The sequence below is a fragment of the Xenopus laevis genome, chromosome 1S, assembly GCF_017654675.1.
Source record: "Xenopus laevis strain J_2021 chromosome 1S, Xenopus_laevis_v10.1, whole genome shotgun sequence".
Taxonomy (NCBI): domain Eukaryota; kingdom Metazoa; phylum Chordata; class Amphibia; order Anura; family Pipidae; genus Xenopus; species Xenopus laevis.
In genome coordinates this window covers 93,808,112-93,828,251 of record NC_054372.1, presented here as the reverse complement: position 1 = coordinate 93,828,251, position 20,140 = coordinate 93,808,112, and the positions used below count along the sequence as shown (strand labels likewise).

The following is a 20,140-nucleotide window of genomic DNA, read 5'->3' as shown; positions in this document are numbered from 1 at the left end:
TTTTTGTTAAATTTCCATTTATTTTGCAGCATCCCATAATTCCCACATATTCATGGGTACAAAGATAAACATCATAAATGTAACTGCCATGATTTTTCTGAATTAAAAATAGGTAATTATTCTACTCCAGACTACCAGGGGAGCATGTGTAAGCTCAAGTACCTGTGTGATTAGCATTACATTCTGCACAATTCTGTGTTCACTTTTGTGCTTTCTACTTTGTACAGTACTTCTGTTCAGACACATTTCTATGAAAATACACAGGAATGTGTATTACTAAGTGCACTGTCAGCAATCATGCTGAGTAATTCTTTAATAGGATGGTTTATGTGTTCATTTGTAATATATCGTATGGAAGCATCCCCCAGCCCTCTTGACCAAAGAAAGAACACCAGTGGCTCAGTCTTCAGATAAGCAAATGAAGCTCTTATCTTATTCTTCCATGTTTGCTTTTTATGAAACATTTAAATTTGAAAAGCTGTTGCAAACAGTGATAACCTTGGTCTTGTTGACATTCAGTAAAGTAAGACAAATGCTAAGAATTGTCGTTTTTTTAGATACAGAGGGTGTATAGGTATAAGTTATTTAACAATTTTCTTGTTGCAACAAATCTTACTCCCATATATACAGCATTCTTTAGGAACTGGATTTTTAATATTGCAAAGAGCACTTGTATTTTCCATCAGCAAAAAATTGTTACTTATCATTACAACTCCCAGCAGATCACACATTGCATGCCTTATGAATCTTTTCCTGCCAAGATTTCCTGCCTCAGGTTCTTAAGCATTATCCACCCCTCCAACAAGTGGGGTCCAAAGAACCATGAAATCCTTCCCTCTTTAAGGACTAGGGGTACAGAAAAATCACCATGACAGTGAAACTATTTATTCTTGTATTATTTTTGAATTGGTTGCCTTTTTCCCCTTGTGCCTGGTAGAAAAAAAAATAATGTTAATACATTTTCAGAAACACGTAGGAATAGTTGCAAGTGTTGCTTTGTTGCTGTTTGTATTTACTGGCTTAAAGAGGAACTGGAAATATACCTGTGAATCTTTCATTTAGCCTAAATAAGTAATTTATCAAGGTCTCTTATTCTGTGTTTTTTACATTTATTAATTTCAAGTTGTATCAACCCAATGAAACTATAAAATTCCATTTATAGGTGTTTGTTTTTAAAGAACTAGGCTTGTCAAATTATTCTGTTAATTTTTGCTGAAAACAATGTATATGGTATAATGAATTAAAGGATTTTAAATAATTAAAGGAAAGTCTATGGAACACTAAGGGGCAAATTTACTTAAAGTCGAATATCGAGGCTTAATTAACCCTAGATATTCGACTGTCGAAGTTAAATCCTTTGACTTCGAATATCGAAGTCGAAGGATTTAGCGCTATTCGTTCAATCGAACGATCGAAGGAATAATCGTTCGATTAAATCCTTCAAATCGAACGTTTTGAAGTATTTTAATCCATCAATCGAACGATTTTTGTTCAACCAAAAAATACTTAGAAAGCCTATGGGGACCTTCCCCAAAGGCTAACATTGACTTCGGTAGCTTTTAGGTGGCAAACTAGGGGGGTCGAAGTTTTTTCTTAAAGAGACAGTACTTCGACTATCGAATGGTCGAATAGTCAAGTGATTTTTAGTTTGAATCGTTCGATTCGAAGTCGTAGTCGAAGGTCGAAATAGCCCATTCGATGGCCGAAGTAGCCAAAAAAAACATTAGAAATTCAAAGGTTATTTTCTTCTATTCCTTCACTCGAGCTAATTAATAGGCCTCCCCGTCTTCTAATGAAAGCATTACCTTAATACCTTAAAGGGACACTGTCATGGGAAAACGCATTAGTTTATAGATTAGAACAATGGGAAGGTAACCAGATAGCAGCTCTCTAACACAAGATAACAGCTGCCTGATAGATCTAAGAACAGCACTCAATAGTAAAAATCCAGGTTCCACTGTGACACATTAATTACATTGAGTAGGAGAAACCACAGCCTGCCAGAAAGCAGATCCATCCTAAAGTGCTGGCTCTTTCTGAAAGCACATGACCAGGCAAAATGACCTGAGATAGCTGCCTACACACCAATATTACAACTAAAAAGAAATACACTTGCTGGTTCAGGGATAAAAGTTTATATTGTAGAGTGAATTATTTGCAGTGTAAAAGGTGTAATATAGAAATTAAATCTACATCATAAAAATCATCACAGAATCCCTTTAAGTACAGTTGCCTAATTCACTCCACACTTTGGTCATTTGCCTGAAGCAGTATGCAAAAAAAAAAAGACACTGTAGATTTCTCTTTGTGAATAACCCATAATCTCTGAGAAGGACCAAGACCAGGCTCATGCGCATTAGATCTTTTTAGGGTGGCAGCGCATGTGCAGAATAGCACCTACAGCTTAGTAGCAGGATGCAGGCAGAACTCTCCACTCATGCATTATATTATTACTTGCCAATTGCAATCAATGTACAAGAGGGAGGGATGCAGAGTGAAGGGGATGAATTATCTTGGCGCATATTATATTTTATGGCCATATTATATTATAATTACATCATTCCGGCAAACATGGTGGTGCTGTTTAAAGTTACAGACCTCTTACTGTAATAGGCTAGTGTAAGCTAGGGAGGCACTTTATAAACAAAATAACTATGTTCAGCTTCACACCCTTCTTTTAGTGGGATAGTTCATGGCAGAAAGGCTTTCCTTGTCCTTTAAAGTGATATGGAAAACCGATTTACTCTAAAAAAAAAAAACTAATGACACTTTTTCTTGTGCACATGGATCAGTCCTTCTTTCCTTTCCACAATCATGTATGCCTATATTTTGTCAATTTCCATCTCATTGTCCGCGTCTATACCTATTTCTAAGAACAGGCCCTGTTTCAGGCCCTTGGTTCCCAGGGAAAACAGTCGCCAGGAAATATCACCATCTGCTAGTCCTTTATACATAAAGGACACCTGTCAGTGCTTGATTTGTTTTCAAATTTTGATCAGCAGGAAAGAGCTGCACTGTAGGTCTATCAGGGCGGTACAAGGGGTACTGCAGTCAAGGCCTGTGACAGAGGGGGCCCCAGGGTGGTAGCGCATGATTTGCAGGTGGGTCTTGTGTGAGATTAGAGTTTGGTTGGATCATGGATGGAGTTATAGCATATTTTTTTCCATTGGCAGGGCCCACCACCCAAGGGACCCAAGTGATCATAGTTGATGCACGTGGGTATTATTCTATTATGTACCTGAACGCATTGAGCTTTTCTACAAGTATTGGATCTATTATCCAGAAAGCTCAGAATTATGGTAAGGAAAATGTAGTCCCATTGACTACATTTAAATTAAATAATTCAAAGTTTTTTAAACTGATTTCCTTTTTCTCTGTAATAAAGAAACAATACCATGTACTAAATTAAGATGTAATTCATGCTTATTAGAGGCAAAACAATCCTATTGGGTTATTTAATATTTGAATATGAATTTGTGAAAGTCAATATTTTAAGCAGAATTATAAGTATAATAAATAACAGAAAGATCTCTTATCTGGAAAACCCCAAGTCCCAAGCATTCTGGATAACAGGTCCCATACCCGTATATCCTGTAGTGTAGTTCTCACTATGCCCCATATGATATGAAAAGTAAAAGTTTCCTTTACAACCAAATCATATTAATTATTGCAATGGGGTGAATTCCAACATATGCATTTATTTGTAAGTGTATATTTACATAAACGTGTTTAGATTATTGATACGTTTCCGTTCTCTGTGTATCTGTGAAACTTTAAAACCAGGCTGTCAAATAAATAGCATAATATACTATAAGAATGTTTTCTATCTCAAAACACAAATATTAATGGAACAACACTTTCATCAGAGTCTGGCTCACATTGCATATTATTTCCATGACAACAGGGTTGTTAAGGTTTGATTCATCTGTACAACAGCAATTATAGAAATACTAAGCATATGAAAAGGCAAACATATATATTAAAGTAAAATAAAGTGGTTTCACTGACCTTATGGTGAGTTAATTTCCATGTTTATAATATAGTGTTGATGGAGATATTATACTGTGCCTTTCCTGCCTCATGTCAGTACCATACCATACAATGCAAAGTTGCGAAAGCAGAGGCATAAACAAACATAAGCAGGGCCACAGAGATATGTTATCACAAGAAAACTTCTGACAGTAGTCAGGCTAAATTATCTGCATGCACACACATCTGAATTTCTCACTAAAAACCTCTTTTAACAAAACGGTGCCAATGCTTTGCCTAACAGATCAGAATACACTGCTTGTAACTAATATATCGTGAATAAAGTACCCCCTCTTGTAAATTATAAGGATATTATAAGTTACCGAGGAGTTTCATGACCATATAAAAACATGAGGCCGAACGCCGAGTGCTTTAATACAAGTCATGGAACTCCAAGGTAACTGCTAATATCCTAATATTTTTCAACAGGGGCTACTTTATTTATTATAATACACAAGTCTCAGTGACTCATGTGACAGAAATGATATCACTACTCACTAACTGATGTCATCAGTACTCACTGTTTATAAGGATATAATTTACAAGTTATTCATGGCTTTTGTGTATTATAAGGAAATAATAACATATTTTGAATAATATTAAACGACTGCAGCATAGACTTACCTAGAACAAATAGTTAATAGGTTAAGATCGTTAAGCACATGGCAGGCTTCATAAAATTGTAAGCGTAATCATTTTAGAAAGAAATACTGATGGTATAAAGGTTCCATTATGCTCAGAAATAAAAAAAGATGCCATATTACAATCTTGTGGGGTAAATATAAATATTATATTAATATATATTAAGCACTCTCTACAGAAACCTGCAAGAAGCACAAAATCAATATTGCCTGGAGAAAAGTTTTTATTTATTTATTATCAAAGCCATTCCTTGTTGCTCTCTAGCTGTGAAAAGGAACATTGCCTCAAACAACCACAGCATTTCCTTTGATTTGGCTCTCATATTGGATTTTCCTTTTATATTTTACCTTTGGTATATAAAATAATCATGTATTGTGAATACTGTTTTATAATAAGTGAGATAAAATAAAAGCACTCAGAAAGAAAGAAAAGTGCAAGAGCAGCACCTGCGGGTATATGATCCAACTTCCTGGAGAAAAAAAGCCTGAGCAGCTACAAAGCAGTGGGAAAACAGAACTTCCATAAAGGACATCTTGTATCTCTAAAACACATGGTGGTTGGTGCAAACAAGTCCCTAGGAGAACCTTGAATTTCATATAAAGGTGCAGGGAATATTTGGTCTCCTTAATTTAGGGGTACATGGTCAGTAATAAGCAGGGGCGATTCTGGCTATAATGCCGCCTGAGGTGGCCTTCTTTCGCCGCCCCCACCCCTCCCCTAACCTTTATAGCGCCGGAGAGGGCAGGGGCGGTCCGCGACGCTTAGTGCAGAGAGCGCAATAGCGCTCTCTGCACTAGAAGAGCCGAATTTCCGGTTTGAAAACCGGAAATTCGGCTCTTAGTTACCAGGAGCGGCAAAACAGGGGGGCGCTGCCGCCTGAGGCGAGTGTCTCAACTCGCCTCATTGGTGGAGGGCCCCTGGTAAAAAGGTTACATTATCTGCCCAACAGGTTACTTTAGAACTCTAGTGCCCACTTTATGGCCAAACACTCTATCTTGATTGTTGCATACTTCCTCTCACAGTCTCTGAGCTTTCTACTTAAAGGGATTCTGTCATGATTTTTTTATTGTGTAGTTTTTATTTCTAAATTATACTGTTAACACTGCAAATATTTCACTCTACAATATAATATTTAGTTCCTGAACCAGCAAGTGTATTTTTTTTAGTTGTAATATTGGTGTGTAGGCAGCTATCTCAGGTCATTTTGCCTGGTCATGTGCTTTTTTCCTTGGGGGCCACCCTGGGCCCCGCCCACCACGGCCCCCAAGCCCCACCCCAGATCCCGCCCACTCCATACTACAGTTAAAAGACCACATAGACATCACTGCTAAAAAAGGTAACCCCCCCCCACACACACAAGTTATAAAAAGCTATTGATGGCGCCAGGGCCCCCCATAAATATTTTTTTTTAAAATTGGCCTGGGCCCCCCCTCCACAAGTTATAAAAAGCCATTGGTGATCAGGGGCCCCCCTGCATGTAAAAAAATAGAAATTGATAGCCTGCCCCCCCCCCACAAGTTAGAAAAAGCCATTGGTGATCAGGGGCCCTCCTGCAAGTAAAAAAAAAATTGGCTAGATATCCCCAAATTTAAAAAAAAAACACTTGCCAGGGCTTTGTGTCTAAGTGGGGGCCCTGCCATGCTTCACTTACTTGATTAGCCGCCCCCCCCTGCTTTCAGCGTGCTGCCAGTAGGACACTGCAGCTCTGTGCACGGAAGCTTTTTTCCAATTTGTTATCAATCGCAATGCAGATTTACCGGGACTTATTGTTAATGGACCAATGAGGGTACAGGAAATCTTAATTGGGAAAAGCTTCCGTGCCCAGAGCTGTAGTGTCCTACTGGCAGCATGCTGAGCTGAAATCAAGTAAGTGAGCATGGTCGGGCCCCCTTAGACAGAAAATCCTGCGGACCCGGGACAACTGTGACCCCCTGATGGCGGCCCTGCCTGTATGCTGACCTCCCATCCACTTAGACTGTAAGCTCTACGGGACCTCGTTCCCACTATGTGTCTAACCACATAGCACTTAAGCTCTTTGTCCTGATATGATTTCTTTGTATGTTTATTATGTAATTTGTCTTCTCCGTGTATACTTTTATACATATTGTACTTTTATGTCCTGTACAGCGCTTCGGCTCCTTAACATTGCTTTACAAATAAAGTTATACATACATACATGTGTTCAATTACACTCATGTGGGGTGTTACTACCTTGGCTATATCTAAGAGTCCACTAGGATGTCTCCCATAGAGTAACTCAAAGGGGGAATAACCTGTGAAGGACTGGCAAACTTACCTAATGGCAAACATAAGATATGGTAATAGGCAGTCTTTCCCATCGTTGTCCACTACCTTTTTCAACATACTTTCAACATACAAGGTCTTGTTGAACTGTTCACTCAAGGTGGTACGCAGAGGTTTGCAAGTGTAACATTTTAAACAATTTACAGAGTTCCTTTCTTACTTTGGACATAAAAAGGGTACCCTGATTGGTGAGGATTTCTTTAGGGATCCCAACCCTACTGAATATATGAAGCAATTCTTTGCCAATTGTTTTAGTAGAAGTGTTGCGCAAAAGAATAGTTTCATAGTCCATGATCACTAAAATATATTGATGGCTCCAGGTCAGGGCTGGAACTAGGGGTAGGCAGAGTAGGCACGTGCCTAGGGTGCAAAGCTGGGGGGTGCCAGGCTTGTTCCTTCTCTGTCTCCTACCCCATGTCTGGTCCCCTCTCTCCCCGACTGCTGCTATTTCTCAGTGTAACTGCGCTTCTGTGCATGCGCGCATGATGTTTTGCACATGCGTGCTAATTAGTGATTGCGTGCGCTCTGCCACCGCCGCAACCTGGTTGCCTATGGCGCCTGGCTGGCCTGGCCTGGCTCTGCCCCGGGCAGACTTTTACAAAGGTTACAATCCTTTTAAAAAATGTATCCATTTTTGTGAATGCTACTTAGATGATCTCCTCTATATTTGGAAGGGAGATCGAACATCATTTGATGAATTTGTGGGATATCTTACTTACTAATGACTTCAATCTATGCTTTACCTCTGAGTATCATGACAATCTAATTAGCTTCTTGGCTATAAGCTTGGCAAATATAGGAGATAAAGTGGTAACTTCACTATATTGGAAAAGGTGTGCTGCTATTTCTATATTAAAGGCTACCTCTTCTCATCCTAAACACCTTACAAAAAATATACCAGTAGGTCAGTTTTTACATCTTAGATTTTTATGTTCTTATTTTCAAGCTTTTGTGACCGAAGCATGTCATTTTAGAGATATATATTGTTACATAGGGGATATAAGATGCATTTGCTAATAGGGGCTTTTGACAAGGCCCTTGGTGTTCCAAGGGATTCTCTCTGTCAAAAGTACACCTCTAATTTTCAAAGTCAAACTAGACTATCACCAGCTGTTGAACAACCATTATCGATTTTTTTTTTTAAAGTTTTTATTTAACACTTGGCCATGCATCAAATCAGTGCAACATAGCAATCACACAAATGTTCATATAGCGTATCATTCTGAACCGTTTACAAACAGTGGAACCATGACAGTACACAATTCAAAAAACTTGGAATCCTTACTCATCTGTTGACATGGGAAACACATCCACCCACTTACCCCAAATCTTTTCAAATTTGTCGGAAAGCCCTCTTGCTTCGTAGGTCAATTTTATAAATGGAAGCTTACAATTTACCAGGTTAGTCCACTGTTTAATTGTGGGAGGTTTGGGTTGGATCCAATGCATAATAATAACTTTTCTTGCATAAAATAATAAGGTTCTATACATAATTCTGGTGTGGTTGTAGGGAACTAGCTCGGCTACAGCACCCAGTAAGCACGCTTCTGGGGACAACACCTGTGATAAGTCTAGATAATCACTGAGGCATCTCACCACTTTCTGCCAAAACTTTAGAATTTCTGGGCACTCCCAAAGGATATGAATGAAGTTTGCTGATAGTTGGTGGCATCACGGACAGGCTGAGGATTTGTTAGGGAAAACCCTATGTAATCTTGCACAGGAGTAGTAGAAAAAAGAAATGCAAGATTTTAAAGTTGATTATTCTGTCTCTTGTTGAAACAAGGAAGTTGTAGGCATTATCAGTGGCTTCTTCCCAGATATCCTCTGAGATTGTTGGTAGTGCCCCTTGCTATTTGCGATGGGCCAGTTGGAAGGGGGAGGCCTTTGCCTCCTGCAGATTTTTGTATAGGGAAGACACCAACTTCAGGGAAGTTGCATTATGAAGAGTATTTCCAATGTCACATTTGTGGATTATTGGGTTGTATCCCCTAAATTGAGCATTGAATGCATGCTGCAGTTGCATGTATCTAAACTGGTCTATGGGAGTACCCAGCAGTTTCTCATGGCGTACGAAGGACAGGAGGCAGTGGGTTTGAATCCTTCAATTTACGGATAGGAGAGTGGTTTGAGGACTCTAATGATCCTAATAATAATGCGTGTAGAAGCATATTAGGATTTTCAGCATTGGGATGAAACCACTCTTGAATGTGGGACAGTTGTGCCGCTATGTAGTACATCCATAGATCAGGAAGACAAAGACCCCCACGTGATGTAGGCACTGTAAGAGATTGCCAAGAGATTCTAGGCTGTTTCCCAGCCCATATGAAGGTTAATAGCTCCATGTTGACCTTTCTAAAAAAACTCTGTGGGTATAGCTGTTGGGGGGTTTCTGAAGTAGTACAGAAATTTTGGGATTTAAATCATCTTGAAAATGTTGATCCTTCCCCACATGGTGAGTGGAAGTTTTTGCCACTGTGTGATTGCTGTTGTGAATTTTGCTAATAGTGGAGAAAGGTTAAGATCTCGAAACTCTGATTCATTTGGGGATAAGTGGATTCCCAGATATTTTATTTCGGATGCCCATTTAAGGTTGTTATCTGTTGTTCGCTGCTGAGAGGGAATACTGCCAATTGGCATTATAAGGGACTTGTCCCAGTTGATCTTTAGACCAGAGTAACTACCAAAGTCTTGAATAATATCCAAAGCTGCTTGAAGTGATGGGCCGGGATCTGCCAAAAACAGGAGTATATCGTCCACGTACAAAGCTATACACTCTTCACAAGTCTTGTAGCGCAGACCATGGATTGTGTTTACCTTACGTATCACTATTGCAAGGGGTTCTATCGCTACAGCTAATAGCAGGGGGGATAGCGGGCAACCCTGGCGAGTGCCTCGGTGCAATTTGAAGGGTTTAGAAATGTTATTATTGATGCGGACTTGTGCAGTGGGTTCTGCATATAGCAGTTGTATCCAAGGTATAAATTTAGGTCCGAAACCGAAGGCCTTGAGAGTCTCCCATAGATAGGGCCATTCGACAGTGTCAAAGGCTTTGGCAGAGTCTAAAGACACTATCCCCATTGAACCTGTGTTGTCATGTTCAATTTGTAAGTTTGTATATAACCTACGTAGATTGATGGTAGTGGATTTATTTGGCATAAAGCCTGACTGATCAGGATGTGTTATTGTTATGACTTTCAGTAGTCTTGTGGCAAGCACTTTGGCCAGTAATTTTGCATCAGTGTTGATCAACGATATTGGCCGATAAGAGTCACATAAATCCGCGTTTTTGTTTTTAAAAGTTACACACATAAAACCAGATAAAAAAGCGCTTCTCAGTCTTTCCAGAAGCTAGTGTGGTTGTCCAGTTTACTGTGTTCCGGAACGGAATCGCTTAAGCCGGGATCTCGTCTAGGAGGTCCCCCATAGGCTGATACAGCATTTCGGCAGGTTTCAGATGGCGAATGGTTGAAGTTGGATTTTCTTTCAAATTCTAATTGAATTATATATATATATATACCCTAGTCGAAGTACACCAAAATAGCTCGAATTTTTTTACTTCGAATTTTCACTTCGACCATTGATGAATCTGCCCCATAGTCCTCTACTTTCATAGAGAAAAATCTTTCCATTTTATAAACTGATGAGAAGCTTGATGTGATTTTTAGTTCTGGCTGTAAATTTGTTACAAGGAACGATATATGTTGAGAAATATGATTTCACCCACTTGGATTTCTACTAAGTGGAATTTTAGATGTAAAGTAAAACGATCTGTCATTTGTTTATGTATGAGCACAGGCGACACATTTACAGCCTCAGTAAGTGGGAAATTATATAAAATCGGACAATACATCAGAAATGTGGTCTATTTGATTACATCTGAGATGTAAAGTTACAATCTACCCCCACAAACCGCGTTTCGGTTCTCTCTGAACCGAAACGCGTTGATGTGGGGTAGATTGTAATGCTCCAATAAAAGCTTTTTGTCACAATACCCGTGAGTGCTCTTAACTACTCTATATGCTCTTTTCTGAAGAAGCACCCGGGATATGACTAATTAATGGTGAGTGCCAGTCCAACAAAATGACTATATATATATATATATATATATATATATATATATATATATATATATATATATATATATATATATATATATATATATATATATATATATATATATATTTATATTGTGACAAACAGTAGGCCCTATATAGCAGCAGTCTGCTACACTATGGGGCCTATTTACTAACATTCAAATTTCTTTCGGTTTTCACAAATCTCAAAATGTTTTTAGTTTTTCTTTATTACTTTAAAACTCTAACAATTTAAGATTTATTAACCCTTTAAGTGCCATAGAACGTACCAATTTACATTCTGTGGATAAAAGTACCCAAGTGCCATAGAACGTAGATTCTATGTCAGCAGCACATTCTGGGAGGGGAGTGGAGAAGCGGCATTTAAAGCCGCTTGCTCCTTCCCCACTCGCTCACAATCCCGAGGCAATGAGAAGAGTGGGTTGGAAAGTGGTCCCTTGAGCGCAATCACCCAGGTGCCCCAATAGCACAGCAGACACGTGCATCTGCTGCTGCCTGCGCTCACTTCCGCCTCAACCAGTGGCGACCCCCGACCTGGATCTTTGCAGGGCAGCTTCCATCAGCCCCTCCAGCTGGTCCCATGTCACAGAGGATGGATCTGCTGCCTGTTAACACACATAAAACACACATACACACACTTTTTAAACCTGACAGAATGTTAGCAAACAATAACAAAGTCCATAAGATCAGGTTAACTAATGGTCAGCTATCCACCAATCCAGATAAAATAAAAAATATAAACTTTATATAAACATTTATAAAATTCTACCAACAAATAAACTCCACCAAAACTAACGATAAACCAAAGTAACTAGAGTATTATTTAAAGAAATATGCCCGGGCCCCCTTACCCAGGAGACAAAACAATTAATGGATAAAGATGTCACACATGATGAGATAGAAAAAGCAATCAAACGGCTAAAGTTGGGTAAAGCACCAGGGTCAGATGGCTTCACCTCCCTCTATTATAAAAACTTCTCAACCCAATTAATCCCACATCTTCAGTTTATTCCACCACATAACTGCAGGGAACCCCATCCCTCCTGAAATGAATGAAGCCCGGATATCAGTCATCCCAAAGCCAAATAGAGACCCGCTAGTACCAAAAAATTACAGACCAATATCACTCAACATAGATATTAAAATATAAACCACACAACCCATTTAAATGGAATCCTAAATGCAATAATACATAAAGACCAGATTGGTTTCATCCCTACTCGACAAGCCCCTGAAAACATCCTCAAAGCTCTAAATTTGATAACTTATGCTAACAGATCCAAGACCCCTGTATGCTTCTTAGCATTAGACATAGAAAAAGCCTTTGATATGATAGATTGGAAATATTTATTCTCTATTATAGAAACATTAGGTCTAGGCCATAAGCTTCTTAACACATTTTAAAGCTTGTTGCCACCAGCCTAAAGGTGGCCATACTCCGGCAGATTAAAGCTGCTGATTCGGCAGCTTATCTGCCCATGTGTGGGGGCTCCCGATAGGTCCTCTCGATCTATATCAGGCCAAAAATCGGCCAGATATCAATCTGTCAAGTTTGATTTTTTGTACTATCCAGGACAACATCAGCTAGTTGATGCGGTCCTGCGACCCATCAGAGCCCATTCGTAGTATTGTAATGTGATAGTTCAGCCCCAGGGTTTTATCCGATATTGCCCAGCCGTTAGTGGGCATATCGGGTTAAGATCTGCTCATTTGGCGACCTTGCCAAACAGGCGGATCTTATAGTGTATGGCCACCTTAAGGCGCAATTGAATCTACCTACCACCAAACATGCTCAACCAATCAGTATACAAAGGGGGACCCGACAGGGCTGCTCATTATCTCCAGGCTTATTTACTCTAGCCATGGAGACGGTAGCGAAAGCTATCAGAGAAAATATAAACATTAAAGGTCTAGAAATCAAGGGAAAAGAATATAAACTCTCCATGTTCACAGATGACCTGTTGGTACATCTAACTCACCCTCTCACATCCCAACCAAATCTAATCAACACATTAGCAACATTTGTCCAGGTCTCTGGTCTAACTATAAACTCAGAGAAATCTGAAATGCTGCCTTGCAACATACCCACACCTATGGTAGTTGATAGAACTACATTTTGTATTCCATGTACAGACAGTATATCTGCAGTATTTAGGAATTAAGCTGACTGCCTCCCTGTCTACTCCCCCCATATACAAAACTTTAACACAAAAGCTTAAACTATGGGACAAGCATCCAATATCCTGGATTGGCAGAATCCGCTGCATCAAAATGGTACTGCTACCAAAATTACTATATTTCTTTAGAACTCTACCCATAACATTACCACAACGATCTCAACAGACTACAATCATCTACTGTTAGCTTTATATGGCGGAATATACAAAGCAGATTGGGGCTTGGCGGTACCCAACCCAATGAAATACTATAAAGCAGCCAGATTAGCTCAATGGGTTCCAGCACATGCAGGACCACAAGCCCCTCTGTAGGTACAAATAGAGGACTACCTCCTCTATCCATATTCAAATAGCCAAGTTCTCTGGCTTTCTAGGATCCCTTTTAGGGACTTTACCGATACACCCCTGATAACAACTACTATGCTACACCTCTGGCAAATCCATAGTAAGAAACATCGCTTAGCATCATCCTCATCTCTTCTGGAATCACTAATAAACAATCCGGAATTGTTTGTCTGGTGGCAACATAATGGGAGTCCCCACATTAAATTCGCTAACTCAAGGAGGCAAACCACTAACTCCAGCACAATTGACACACATACAGTATATAACCCATCCCCCCAAGAAGCATATAGGGATACACAACTTTTAAATTATGCAAGAAGGCAAGCAAAACACTGTGAACATGACACTATAACAGCATGTACTGTAGCTTTGAAACAGTATGCCGGCTAATGCCACTGGCCCTGGGGAGCACTGAGCCTTACATACAAAATACTCGATCGAATGCTGCCTGACAACACCAAACTTAACTATATGCTCAACTGGGAAAGAGATCTTGGGTTAACTTTATCAACTAAGAGCAGTGGTCACACTGTCACTTAACAGCCAACCTAGGGAGCACTTGTGTCACAAACAGGGAAACATCGATAAAAGTACTACATAAAACCTATCTGGTCTCAGCCCGACTACATAAATAATATACCCCTCAAATGACCAGCACTGCTTCAGAGGATGTACAGAGGAAGGCACCATGCTTCACATTTGGTGGAATTGCAAAATAGCATCTACCTACTGAGGCTCAGTATGCTACCTACTGTCGAAAGTGCTACATACCCCAGTCAAGAAAGACCCTCTGCTTATACTCCTAGGAAAGAAACCTCATACATTTACAAATTCAGCACAGAGGCTATGCCAGCATATTCTAATGGTGGCTAGACATCATCACAAGCCATTGGAAAAAAGCCACCCTTCCCTTGGCAAGTTGAAAGATAAAATAATCAATATAGCAACCAACGAAAAACTGACTTATATGCTGCAGAATGACATGGAAGCATATGACCAAATCTGGCTTCCCTGGCTAGCCCGTGAAAATGAACCAATACTGTTGTCCTCCGTACATGAACAAGTCCCTCACCAGGACAGTGTTAGCCCGACGCCAAAGTACACCTTATTATTTATGCTCTTAGCTAATCAGAATGTAAAAAACCCCAGCTATTGTTTTCTAATGTTTCCTTTCCTCTTCTTTCCTTTTTTCTTTCCGTTTTTATTTTGCAGCAGCTCTATGATCTAATATGCTTTATAGAAAACCCTAATTCTAAATTTTTTATAGATTTTGTTTTCCATGTAAACTCAAAACATTTCAGTGAAAAAAAAAAAGGTGTACACCTTTAGGGAGAAATGTAATAAAATTTGCAAAGAGCTAAACTTTGCAAATAAAAATTTGCCTGTTGTAATGCAATATTCTTCATTAGGCTTTTATTGCATTGTGTATCTTAATTAAACATTGCGAACCTTTAAAGGAGAAGGAAACCCCCTGGGCGCAAAAATCCCTCCCCACTCCCATGTTGCCCCCCCTCCCTCCTCCACCCTGGCCTACCTGCGCAGTAGGAGCATTTACTGGGTACGGATCTACTGCGCATGCGCCGAATGTCACGAAGTTTTCCAATTTCACTTCGGCGCATGCGCAGTAGATCCGTACCCGGTAAATGCTCCTACTGCGCATGTGCCAAAAACGCCGGTCAAAGCAGGAAGAAGACGGCGCCTGTGAGCTCCATGGACAGGACCTGCGCAGAGAGGTGAGTAACAAATTAGGGGCATTTACCCGGCGGGACAGGTAGGCCAGGGGGGAGGAGGGAGGGGGGTCAACACAGGGGAGGGGGAGGGTTTTTTGCGCCCAGGGAATTTCCTTCTCCTTTAACACCTGCTCTGCAGTTTCGTTAAATATTTTTCACAATGTTTGCAATTGCGAAATGTTATTACATACATTGCGAATGTTCGCAAACGATAAAATTAGCAATCACTATCTCACTATCGTGTGAGGTGCAAAGTGTTCTCAAAGGCAAATTATTCACATTGCAAATGAATTGTGAATGATTTTTGTGCTAGGGACCAATATTACATTCCCCCATAATGTTTAATGTTTTTAAGATGTCACTAGGAGGTGCTCCATTCTTTTGTTTATAACCTGGAAGGAGATTTCGATACATTATGGGGCAGATTTATCAAAAGAGTGAATTTAGAACTCAACACAATAAAACTCTCACTTTATATTCATTCCTATGGGATTTTTAAAAGCATATTTATCAAATGGTAAACTCCATTGATAAATAAGATTCTAAAAATCCCATTCATTACAACTTTTCTATGTTTTTTAAGTCATTTGTATATGTATTTCTATTGAATTCAGTGCTTTCTGTCCCTTTCTATTAGCTGTCCTTATGGTTCAGACTGCCTAAAAACAATGTAAGACAAGGCATCTGATTAACAGACCTGTCTTTGCTAGGGAACAAAGACTTTTTATTAATGTGACAAAATATTTTGCAGCTGGATATGTGGAGAAGCTTGCACCTTAAGGAAAGTTTTGGTTTTTTTCATGATATTTTTCAACTTGCTTCTATACAAACCCTTTAAACAAAGAACAATGGTTGACCATTTTAAAAATAAGGGTATGAAATGTCTTTAATAATGAGCCAGGTGTTCATTTTTTGCCACTCCTGTTTTGCATATATTCTTTGCATATGTACTTTTGATCATTTAATGAACAGAGGAAACAAGATTATATACACAGTAGAACTTTAGTTCAAGCATAGTTGCAGAGTTGAATGGGGGCTGCATAGTTACTTTCGGGAAAGCCTCTGTTCATTTCATTCATACTGCTTATGGATTTTTACCTCTGCGGTCAATCTTTGTATTACAAAATTAAAATGTTGTTGAATGCAACCATAAACCCTGCACAGCAACTTCAACTAGTCCAAATCAATTTAAAGGGATTCTGTCATGATTTTTTTTGGTGCAGTTTTTATTACACTGTTACACTGCAAATAATTCACTCTACAATATAAAATGTAATTCCTAAACCAGCAAGTGTATTAATTTTTAATATTGGTGTGTAGGCAGCCATCTTATGTCATTATGCCTGGCCATGTGCTTTCAGAAAGAACCAGCACTTTAGGGTAGGATTTAGTCGCCTGCGACTAATCTCCCCAAACTGCTTCCCCCTCGAAAACTTCGGACGACTGTGGAAAACAAAGCACCATGAGTGCCATGCCGCAGGCGATTTTTCATTCTAACAGGCGGAAGCAGTTCAGGGAGATTAGTCGCCCCACATAAGAGGCGATAAGAACCCGGGCGACAATCTCCCCAAATCTGCCAGTGCCCTTAGGCTGGAACTGCTTTCTGGTAGGTTGTTTCTCCAACTCAATGTAACTGAATGTGTCTCAGTGGGCCTTGGCTTTTACTGTTGAGTGTTGTTCTTAGATCTACCAAGAGCTATCTGGTTACCTTCTCATTGTTCTTTTATTTGGCTGCTGGGGGGGAAAGGGAGGGGGTGATATCACTCCAATTTGCAGTACAGCAGTAAGAAATGACTGATGTTTATCAGAGCACAAGTCACATGACTGGGGCAGCAGGGAAACTGACAATATGTCTAGCCCATGTCAGATTTCAAAATTAAATGTAAAAAAAAATCTGTTAGCTCTTTTGAGAAACAGATTTCAGTGCAGAATTCTGCTGGAGCAGCACTATTAACTGATGCATTTTGAAAAATTATTATTAACATGCATTTACTGTATATAGCACCAACATATTGCATAGCACTGTAAAGTAAATGTGATTATACAACTAAATCACATGAATTATGTACATAGAACATATGGAGTTACATACATCACAATCAATACCGGTACAAAAGGTGAGGAAGGCCCGATGCAAAAGAGCATTCACTCTAAAGGGAATGGAGTAATACACAAGGTGTGGGCGTGGCAAGATTGAATTAGGTGGGTGAGAAATGTGGTACTGTATGTGGTGTTGCATTTGGTAGTTAAGCAGAGTGAGGGTAGGCTTCTCAAAAGAAGTGCGTTTTTCAGAGATTTCTTGAAAGCAGAAAGGTTGGGAGAAAGTCGGACAGACCGTGGGAGAGAGTTCCAGAGGAGGGGTGCAGCCCTTGCAAAGTCTTGAATGCGAGCATGTGAGGAGGCAATGAGAGAAGAGTTGAGTAGCAGGTCAGTAGAGGAGCGTAGTAAGCGGTTGGGTGAGTATATAGAGAAGAGATCAGAGATGTAGGGTGGGGCAGAGTTATGAAGTGCTTTGAATGTCATGGGTCATTACTGAAGTTTTTGAAGAAAGCATGGAATTTTTTCATATAAGGCTTAAAATGTACAGGGTTTTCATTGAACGGAACATTCTATCAAGACAGGGGTCCCCAACCTTTTTTGAGCCACATTCAAACGTCAAGTAAAGGCTGAGATTGGCTATTTCATAGCCCCTATGTGAATTGGCAGCCTACAGGAGACTCTGTTTGGTAGCACATGTGGTTTTTATGCAACTAAAACTTGCCTACAAGTTGGGAATTGAAAAATAAGCTTTGAGGCCACTGGGAGCAACATCAAAGGGGTTGGTAAGCAATTTGTTGCTCGCGAGCTACTGGTTGGGGATCACTGGTCTAGGATAATCTGTTATGTGGCATATGGGGGTGTACATCATTTGGGCATAATCACATGTACCACCATCAGAAGCAGAGCTACTATTTTAGACTTCTCAGGGACAATGCAATTTCATCCAAAATTGTTTTGCAAACACAAAATGGCATCACTAGCCCAAGGGCTAAACTACGTGGGATATTTTGATCAGATTTTGTGGATCAGTCTATCTCATCATGCAACAGCACAAGAATTTGTGGGAGCCTACAAAAATCTGATCCTCCCCTGTTGTAATGTAAAGGTGGCCATACACAGACCAGGCCATACATCAGCAGCTTATTGGCCTGTGTATAGAGCCCAACAATGGGCTTCTCTGATTGATATCTGGACAAAATTTGTTCAGACAGGTTTAAAAATACTGTCAGATTACTCAGACTGCCTGCATTCCCGGCATTGTGATCAGAGTTTTGGGTCTTAGGACACACAACCGAATCAGCCCGATATTGCCCCACCTCTAGGTGTATGGCCACTTTTAGCTAGATCAGATAAAGTTGGATGGTGTGTTTTGTTCATGCATCTACATCTGGCAGAGCTACATCCGTTATGTTTGTTTAAGTTCTCACTCATACAGGCCATGGTATATCTATAGAAATAAGTCAAATCAACTGGACTTGCTTTGTTTTTCTTGAAGACGTTTCACCAGTCATCATACTGGGTTTCTCAATTCAGAATAACTTGTATATAGGATCTTGGTTGGCTATATATCCTCTGGAATGTTGCTCCAATCAGCATAATCTCTTTATCATAATCCAAAATTAGGTGTTGATTGTATTAGAATGGAGCTTTGATGTGTTATTAAACCTTCCAGGAAGAGGTGCCAAAACAGCATTGTAGCTACATCCATTATATTGAATGTATTGTTTTACCATAGCTCTGTGAACAAGTATTACTATATAAATGAAAAACATAAATAAATGATAAACAAACACAGCAGTCCCATCTGAAACCATTTGCTCCAGCAGAATTCTGAACTTTAATCAATTTTTCAAAAGAGCAAACAGATTTTTTTTATTCAATTTTGAAATCTGACATGGGGCTAGACATATTGTCAATTTCCCAGCTGCCCCCAGTCATGTGACTTGTGCTCTGATAAACTTCAATCACTCTTTAATGCTGTACTGCAAGTTGGAGTGATATCACCCCCTCCCTCCCCCCCCCAGCAGCCAAACAACAGAACAATGAGAAGGTAACCAGATAGCAGCTCCCTAACACAAGATAACAGCTGCCTGGTAGATCTAAGAACAACACTCAATAGTAAAAACCAATATCTCACGGAGAAACATTCAGTTACATAGAGAAGGAAAAACAGCAGCCTGCCAGAAAGCATTTCTCTCCTAAAATGCAGGCACAAGTCACATGACCAGGGGCAGCTGGGAAATTGACAAAATGTCTAGCCCCATGTCAGATTTCAAAATTGAATATAAAAAAATCTGTTTGCTCTTTTGAGAAATGGATTTTAGTGCAGAATTCTGCTGGAGCAGCACTATTAACTGATTCATTTTGACAAAAATGTTTTTTCCCATGACAGTATCCCTTTAAGGCTCTTGCAGACATTTCAGGGATAACTGTGCACCATGCATAACATTTTTCCACGCAGTTGGGTAATGGCAAAGTTTCAATATAGCACAGCAGTTACAACCGCTTATGATTGCTCATATCAACTGCGCAGAGATACATTAAGGATCCTAAATGATTTCTGGTACTCCCACATTTTTATGCAAATTTAAAAAAAAATTAAACAGACAAATATTTTGCAAATTTTTTTGACCTTTAATTCAATTATTACAAAAAAACTGAATACAAAAGTTCTGATGGAATAAGGAGATTAGACATATCCCCCATTTAGCTGCATCAGAAAACCTGTTAAAATACAGTAAAGTGCTTATTTTTTTCCAGATTTTTTTTCATTAAT

The 20,140-nt window shown here is 39.5% G+C and overlaps 1 long non-coding RNA gene across 1 annotated transcript; it reads right to left on the bottom strand.

Annotated features, from left to right (window-relative positions):
• On the bottom strand, positions 1 to 4,358 carry LOC121399372. Its single transcript, XR_005964965.1, has 2 exons — positions 4,009 to 4,358; positions 1 to 930 (listed from the first exon to the last, which is right to left on the bottom strand). It is a non-coding gene; the product is annotated as an uncharacterized LOC121399372 (long non-coding RNA).
• Between the last annotated feature and the right edge of the window lie 15,782 nt (positions 4,359 to 20,140).